Source organism: Physeter macrocephalus, chromosome 7 (assembly GCF_002837175.3).
Source record: "Physeter macrocephalus isolate SW-GA chromosome 7, ASM283717v5, whole genome shotgun sequence".
Lineage (NCBI taxonomy): Eukaryota > Metazoa > Chordata > Mammalia > Artiodactyla > Physeteridae > Physeter > Physeter macrocephalus.
The window spans coordinates 109,819,320-109,828,733 of NC_041220.1; positions in this window are offsets into that span (position 1 = coordinate 109,819,320).

The following is a 9,414-nucleotide window of genomic DNA, read 5'->3' on the forward strand; positions in this document are numbered from 1 at the left end:
TTCTCTCTCGGTTTGTGTGTGTGCGTGTGTGGGGCTGCGGGGGGAGGGGAGCGGGAGAGACAGAAAGGCGAGGGAGGAGGTGGGAGGCTGGGGGCGGGGGCGGGGGCGGGGGGGTGATCGGCGCCGAGGTGAGGAGGACGCAGCGACGCGGACACCTACTGATGATTGGCTGCAAATTACACGGGGAACAAGAGGCGCACGCGGGCCGGCGCTCCCCTTCACAAATCCTTTCCTCGCCGGAGGAGCCACGTTTCCCGGCTCGCCTGCCGATCGCCCTCCCTCCTGGCGCCCCGCTCTCCGGCTCAGCCGCCCAGCCCAGCACAGAGGGCTGTTGATTATTTTCCTTTGCTCTCGGAGATAATTGTTTGGAAGGGATGGAAAGAGGGCGTTTCCGCCTCTCTCTCTCTCTCTCTCTCTCTCTCTCTCTCTCTCTCTCTCTCTACGTGTGGGGTGTGTGTGTGTGTTCGGGTGCGGGTGTGTGAGTAAATAAACTTGTCTGGGTTTTTTGGCTGGGTTGAGAAGAGCAGCACAAGAAACAGAAAAGGTCGTGTTTGTTTGAAGAATACTCTTACTTCACACCCTACCGCATGGCTTTTAAATAATATTCCTGATGTACCCAGGAAGACTTTTTAAAAATTATGATCATTTAGATCTTTAAAGTAAGGGAAAACGGATTGGTGTTCTGCTTGTCCGGATCTTTTAAATATTATTATGCCAGAATGTAAAAAAATTGGTGATGTGTGTAGCCTGACCGATCTCAAAATCAATCTCAATCTCTCTCCTCTCTTTCTCTCCTCCCCCCCGCTTCCCCAACCCCATTCTTTTACTATTCCATCTGGTAGTTCCAATGATTAAATCTGATTTTTAACTTACTACCCTATTTTTAATTACTAACTTACTTAAACAAAAACTACTTTTATAGCTACATTAATCTATTTTATACTAGTATGACTTCTTGACACTTGGGAAAAATAGTTTCGTAATTGAAAGATAAATCTTTTTACCACAGGTCAAAAATAAATAAAACTCAATCATAAATACAGCTATGAATTAACTTCTTCACTGCTGCCTTAAAGAAAATGAGATATTCCTGGCTACATGCTATCCTACTATTGAAATGAAGTGTGCTCATATTTATCTGAAATATTTAAAAATATGAATCTTTTGGATAATTTTAAAGAAAAAAGTAGTGGTTCATAATAAGCTACAGAAGGAGGAGGAAAGAAAAAAAATCAGATTGTTTAAATTGGTCTTATAAAGCAAAGTAAAAGTTCTGTATTAAATTAAAACTGTACTCTAGAATAATACAATAATATAGTTTCAGAGAAGGAAGAAAAGTATAATAATGAGTTGTTTCTTTTATAATAACATGCTGAAAAGACATTTTAAATCATTTTGTTTTTGAATTTTCAAAAGACTGACCTTGACCATATCAAGATTCTGCCAACTCTGGAGGACTGATTATTGATAAGATGTTAGGAACCGTGGTGTGCATAAATGCAGGTGGTGTACCAAGAGTGGGCAACTATTGAAATAGGGGGCAGATTGTTTCTTGACTCATTGATTAAGATGCATGTTTTGTAATTAAAAAAATAGAATAAGTTGGTTATAAAATCAATCAAATCAGTTATTTGGCATTTATAGACAAAATAACTGGGTGGTTAATAATTACGTAAATTCATTGATAAGATATTTTTATACTTTTGTCAATGCTTTGTGAAAGCAAAGAAGGGAATTTTCCATTTGATTTTTTTTTTTTTTGAACGGAACATCATAAGAAATTTATCAGCAAAATGTAGGTACCTTTTAATGAGCGCCTACACTCATTATACTGGAAAGATGGTAGATTCTTAAACATCTTTTCGAAATAATTAAAGTAGTCCAATGTTAGAGGTTTTGAATTTGTAAATAAACAATTTTTAAAATCAAATAAAAATATTATGCTTTCTTATGCCAAACTTGCTTTTCTTTTCAGAATGCTTCAAGCTCACTTTCAAGATGAAACTTTAAACAAATGAGAGAAAATAAGCTCTAAATTCCAAAGAATTTTATTTTCTAGTTGATAAAGGGAAAACTCAGAACACTCAGTCTTAATGATTAATAAGAGCAACTATTAATGACCCATCTGTGTCAGACACTGTAGTAAGTAATTTGAAGGTAGTTTATTTTGTCCTTGAAATAACCCTATGAAGTAGTTAGTATTATTTCCACTGGAAATAATAGGCCCATAGATATCAGATAACTTAGATGGGTCAAAAAGTTAGTATGTAATAGGGCTGAAGTTTGTACCCAATCCGGTATCTCCAAAACTTTATGCTTATAACCTCTACTCTAGTCTTACTATCAACAATTAATTAATCAATAACCCTCTCTGCATACTAGAACCTTAGCTTTAATTATGATCATAAGCCCCTCATTTATATGACATACAGAATATATTTTAGGCAATATACCGCATACCTCGGATATAAGATCCATTGCCTTTCTGCTAGGGAGTTGATTACATCCTTAGCCAAATGTGATAAAGGGAAACATCTCTCTTCTGGTCTGGGATACCTCATATCCTTTATTTTTTTTATATATACTAGTTTTACCACTTGCATATCTACCATGTCTCACTTTACTCCACGTTCTCCATTGTGTTCTCCAGAATGATGTGTCAGGATTTTTAGGTAAATCATTGAGGACACTTAGTCCTGTATTAACTGTACTTCGTAATTCATAGTTCTATAAAGTACTAAAACTTAAGGTTCATTCTCTTTGCAAAATGCCTGCTACAGCTTCCAAATCCCTGGAAATGGTTTGTGCTTTACTCTGTATATTTTGTGACCTGAAGTAGGAACATAGAGGCTTTATTGATATCTTCATGGGAAAGATCAACTTGAGTATCACTTGAAGAAGTGTGCCTACTCTGCAGAAATGTGTTGTGCTGTCAGATATCTCTAAAGCATGGCTGCTTTCATCATGATCATGATCAATATTGTCATCATTATTCAGAATCTCTAAAAAGGTAGTTTATCTGTTGCAACAGATAGACTTCAAAATGTGTCACTGCAAAAAATAGAAGTATATTTGTTGTTCATGTCACAGTCCAGGGTGGGAATTTCAGATCAGAGGATGGCTCTCCTCTATGAATGATTCATGGTTCCATGGATTCATTTGGGGACCTTGCCATCCCTGAGGGACTACTCATCAACTACATCAAGCGACCAGAAGGGCATGAATGGGGCATGATCCCTTCTTAAAGACTTGGTCTTGAAGTGACCCACAGCACCATGGCTCACTGACAATTGTCAAGAACCAGTCACATGCCGTGACTAGCTTCAAAGATGGCGGGGCAGTTACTTCCTAGATGCAAACTCTACTACTGTGGAGTAGAGAAAGAGTTTTGGTGGACAGCTGGCATTTTCCCCCAAGAGTAACACTGGAAGGAAAATAACCTGCTGGAGAGGTTAAGTTGGCCCACATAGCCATGACTCGACTGTGAGAGTCCTCTTCCCTTGAGAACACTTTTGCTGATTACCACCCTTAGAGATTACCACTAAAAGCAGTCTTAATGACTTTGGGGAAAGTTTGGCAACTATGAACAAACTATGTTTCCTTAAATACCTGTAGGACAGCCAAGCTATGGATAAAATAGTCAAACAAGAATTTACTAAAGAATAAAGAAAGCAGAAGTAACACAAGCAGAGGAAATACCATAAATCTAAAATAAACTGACTTAGAGATAAATCTTAGGCATTAGCAGCTTGTCTGCTGGTGTTTTCAAAACCCAGAGGTAAACTTTAATCCTTCCACCAATAATGTGTACCCTATTAGTCATAAAAACTACTCACTGTCCAGATTAGGAAAGGTGTGTGAAGCTCTCTCACCTAACATCCTAGAATCCAGCTTCCCAATTCCTGTTCACAGTATTTGAGGCCTGCCTTTTTCCATAGTAATTCATGCTGTAGATAATAATACAATAACCACCCTCTTTGCAGGAGGAATATGCCGTTAAAACAAGTGCAGAATAATGTCTTCAATTCTTCGCTAACTATAGCTATCTGGGATTTTTATTTATTTTTCTTCTTTACCAGAACTGGAGATCCTTGATATCAGGGATTGTGCCTTATTCAGCTTCATGTGCGACCTCATACATTGCCTGACACATGGAAGATTCTAACATTCTGTGCCATGCTCATTGAAGAAAGTAGCATACACAAAATGTAGAAGTAAGTTCCCCATGGTCCGTAGGATAAAAATGGGAAATTCGCAAAATGTCATTCAAAGCTCTTCTCCAATTGGCCCCATGTTTTGAATCTCGTCTCCTATTACACCTGGCAAGAACTCTCTACTCCAGCAGATCCACTTTATCCAGAAAATGTCCATCACCTTACCATCACCAGATTACAAAAAACTAATTAATAAAGAACCATAAGCTAAGATGAAGGTATTATCATTTACATAAAAGAGACTTTTTGCTTATAATGAATTATTCTTTTATAATGAAATAATATTTTTAAATCCCTTAAGTGAACATTTTAAGGAAATTTTCAGAGATTTTCTCAGTGACTCAACAAAGTGAAATTTGATTAAATTAGTCCTTAAAATCAATATTCTTCACCCCCGTTATTTTCTTTCACTTTTAATTAAATATCGATACATCATTATCACAGTGTTGACCTTCGTATTCGAAGCTGGGACTCTTAACCTGCCAACAGCAGGTCATGTGCTTTGAGCTGTTTTCTAGCAACAACAAATGTGTCTAAAGCTATCTACACTCTCTTGCCTTGTCTTTCTAATGACTAGCAGGATGCATTTATGGAATGGCTGACCACTCTTAGGGATAATATCTGTAACTGTTGAGGATAATGAAAATAATAGGTTCACAGGGTTAAACCCATTACCTTGGCCTCATTAGCACCATATTCAAATCAACTACGCTAATCAAGTACATACATTCACCTGTTTTTACATACAATTTGGACACTAGACTGATATTTACCAAATGTTAACCTGAGCATTAATTTTTAGAATTGTTCTTTGAAAGATCTAATTTGGTCTAGGCCATTTCTTATTTCTTCACAGCACTCCTTCTTATTATACAAATTCTCGTTTCTATAAACTTACATCTTTAATACTCCATGGCAGTATAATAGGAGTTGTCCCCAAAGGTGGAAATCCATACAAATGAAATAACAATAGGCTAGAAATGAAAAGTCTCCAGAAGAACACTTCTTCTATAGGCTCCGTAATTTGGCTTGATTTTGATAAGATATGGGCTTCCTTGTATTTTACCATAAATATTCGGTATATTTTGTTCATTGGATTATTAGGAAACCCAAGCAATAACATTCCAGATTTTTTTCAAAGTATTTACTCATGAAGGAAATAATGTGTCAATTTTGGTCAAAACAAAACAAAACAAAACCACCAAGTCACGGTGAGTAGCTTCCAGACACTCACAGATATAAACACAAATTTGCAGTTTGAGCCCCAAGTTCCTTTCCGTCTCTCTTTCCTCTGCCTGGCAGTATCAAGGCACCCTTCATTGACCTTTCTCCCAGGAAAATTTGCCTTAGGCATGGGATCACCTCTATGCTTTCTTGAAAGTATATCTCTTAAGATAGATCAGTAATGATAAAGTAATATGAAGCTTGGGAATCTTATGAAATTGACAATTAAGAGCTGACCAGAAAACACTTCCTATAGCTCTGTCAACATGCGTTCAGTGTCACAGTATCCCTGTTTCCAAGAGAGCAGTCCAGAATGTGGCAGCATCATTCCTTGTGCTTTCAGCCATTCTCCCTGCACGCAAGTTGTATCTGACAGGATTTACAGAACACTGGAAAGCAAGTGACATAGTCTCCTCTCTCAATCCCTCTCCTTATTTTCAGTCAAAACTTCAAACCCAGTAACTCAAGTAACTAATGTTCTCCTTAGCTCAAAGGTGGAAACTGAATCTATATGCAGAAACTGGACATTTTATAAATAGGCTACTGAATCTTCAAATTACCGGATAGGACTTGCCCAATTATTCAAAACAAACAAAGAAAAAAACTCAAAGAATTTTAATAATGAAGTTATTTCTAAAATTTACTTTTTAGAGACATAAAATTTGGCTTATAAAAGTCATACTTTTTAAGCTCTGTCAAACAACTCTGAAATTAACTTTATCAAAAACTATTTTCTATTAAATAATGTTAATTGAAATTTTTTGATTTGCCATTTTAAATACAAGAAAGATTTTTCATAAAATGTTTGTGATTTGTATTTTTTTCTCCTGTACTTAGATTTTGATTTCCAAAGTAACCAGGATGCCCCTCTTTGCAAAAGCACAGTTTTCTAATATTACTCTCAAGATTTCAAATCAAAACCAATTTTTTATGCTAGATTTTTTAAAATGTAGGTTACCATTGTTTGGTTTATCTTCAATTAACCGTTCTCAGTATAAAGGATTATTATCTTTCTCTGTTGGGAGGAAAAATTCAGGATAATATCCCTCAGTAGTTAACGTTCAATCCAGGAAGGTTTTTTTTTTTTTTTAATTTTCCCCAGTGCTGACCTTTGTTATGCTGTAGTTATAGCAACAAGAAGAGTTCCTTCTGTCCGTCTGTTGTGTTCTCTTTTCAAACTAATGACAGTCTTTTCTAAACTGTTGTAGAGTATAAAGAAAGCTTTACATGCATTGATTTCTTGATTTATTGATGCATTTAGCTAAACCAGTAATTTAAATGGAAATATTTTAAATAAATGCAATTAATTGGAATTTGCATATTATAAATGTTTAGAACTATGGATTGTTCAGTTAGCTATTTTTCCATATTGTCTTTAAGCTTCCCTAATCAACTTGCAGTTTAACTTCTCAGTGATCAAGTTTATTTATCCTATCATTATATCTTCTTAATCTAAACATGGAGAGAGAGAGAGATTGAAAGAGAGAGCTAGAAAAGCTCTTTCCAGAGGAGTAATACATTGTAAGAACATGTAGTTTGTCTGCCAAACTAGGCCACACGATCTTGGCTATGACCTTGGGCATTCTAAGTCTCATTGTACGGATCCAGAATATCAGTTTAATTATAGTCATTACCTATCTCAAGGGTTTGTGAGGTTTAATTAATGTTAGCAAAGTGTTGGAGCTATTTAGTAGCATAGTACTATAAAAGGCAAACTACCTGAAAATCACAACTTCCTCCTCCCTACATAGTACTTAATTTTATACACTCCTTTTCTTTCTTCTTCAGTTAATATCACATTTATTACCTTTTCCCCTGCCCTCCGTATCTATATCTATGGTCTCTTCTACTTGAGACTTACCTTGGATGACAAATGGCCTCTGCCCCACATCTCTCACTTGCACCATCACCTCCAGGAGCTCAAACATTCCTGAGCCCAGCAGGATCAGGATAAACATGGTATCTGAGTAAGCAGCTATGGCTATGCACTTCCTTTAAGCCAGAGTCACAAGCATCCAGTCCACAATTTAAATTTGGGCCTCACACTCCTTTTGCTTGTGTCCATGGTGTTAAATAAACTGCATTAGACTTCCAGCCTCTTTCAAAAATTGGGAGATGTGAAAACACTGTGTCTACATTCCCTCCTGAGAACAATAGCTGGAGCTATGATTAGATGGGGTCTCTAGCTTGCCCATTCTCAGCGGTCCCTATTGTCTACCACTTGTCCACCTAAACACTGGAATTTGCAACCCAGGGCCTCTGAGTACATTTGTGCTGGCTCTTCACCACACAACAATGCCTGGCCAAATGGACAAGAAGGAGCTGGAATCCAGCCTATTGCTCTGCTTGCCAAGCCATGTTCTGGTGGGTCTCATTTGCATAAAGGCATTCTAGGGACCAAAAATGGCCTGGTCGGTATCCCAGCTATAAGTCAATTAAATAGAGCAGTGAATGTCACAGCTACCTTAATTAGTATTGAAACATTGGCATCCAATTTTTGAAATTATATCCTACAAGACTATATCTAGACTGAGCTTAAAAGTCATATTCAAGTTTATCCTTAACCACTTTTTGTCGTGGACCCTTTTTCACCTAAAACACATTCCAGTATGAACTACTTTACAAATAGGATGAACATAATATGAAAATGTTAATTGTTTTAACTCATTGCAGCTGAAACAGGAGCTGTATTTAATTGAAAATTAAAATGACTAAAACAGTAATGTGTATTGGATAGTCATAATAATGTTATATTTCTTTCTCTGGGAAAAACTACTCTTTAAAAGAGGACGCCACTGTTCACACCCTAGTCTCTTGCTAACTGCTAACATTTTACAATGGTAGCGCTGCTTAAAAGAGCAGTTGTTTTTACCTATTTGTAACTTAGCTCTTTTAGAATGCATGATGATTTGATAGCATTTCCTTTTGAGTGTTTCTGTTTTGAAAGCTATTCTATTCCTTTAATTTTGGCTACCTTATATTGGTGAAAAAGAAACAATTCTGTTACCCAATGGCAGCACTAATTGATTTACACTTCTTTCCTTACCAAATTTTAAGCGTCCAAAATGTGAACATTGTCCATTGAAAGCTAATCTCTAGCTATGTTATTGCCACTAATGTACTTCCAAAAGAAATCCAGGTATCTGTATCTTTTCCTTATACAAAACATAATATAAATTTATTCTTTAACCATAGCGAGAAGGAAAGTTGTCTGATTTCTACTGACTACAGGTAAGATCAAATGACTCAAACTGGCTTAAATGAGGAGGTCCCAGGTAGGGCAGGCTCCAGGCAAGAACAATCTGAAGCTTCAATGTGTCATGGGTGGTGCAGGTTCTTCCCACTCTTTCTCTCTGTCATCCCAAACATCTTGGCTCTTCCCTCAGGCAGGCTTCCCTCACAGGTACTGTTGCAGAAGTTCCAGCCATCATATGCAGGCACAAAAGCATTCAAGGAAAAAAAGTGACTATCGTTTTTTGTGTCTATATCTCTAGAGATAAAATTTCCTACAAGCACTAAGGTTGACTTCAGCTAAGATCTCATTAGCCAAAATTAGGTCACATGCCCACACCTAGACCAACCACTCTCAAAGAGAATGAGATTGACTTAGTTTTATAAGTATGTACTATCCCTGGAGCTAGAGATGAGATCATCTTGAAGCACATGCCAGTGTGGAGGATAGGAAATACCTGAACATAATGGTGGTTCAGTTAAGAGAGAGGAAGAAGCAAATAGGGGGATTAGATGGATGTTTGTGAGACAAGTATCAGTGTCTATTGTTGCCTTATTCAATTCCATCTTCTCATTTCTGCTCTCTGAGAAAAGCTAACCAGCTCTAAATCTCATGACTCATGCCAAATGACACATGATAAGAGGGAGTCAGTTTATGGACACCAGCTCTTTATCATGAATGAATTAGTGAATTATAATTTCAGCCATGAATGTCTGTAAGTAGAGCTTGTTTTTAGCAACATGG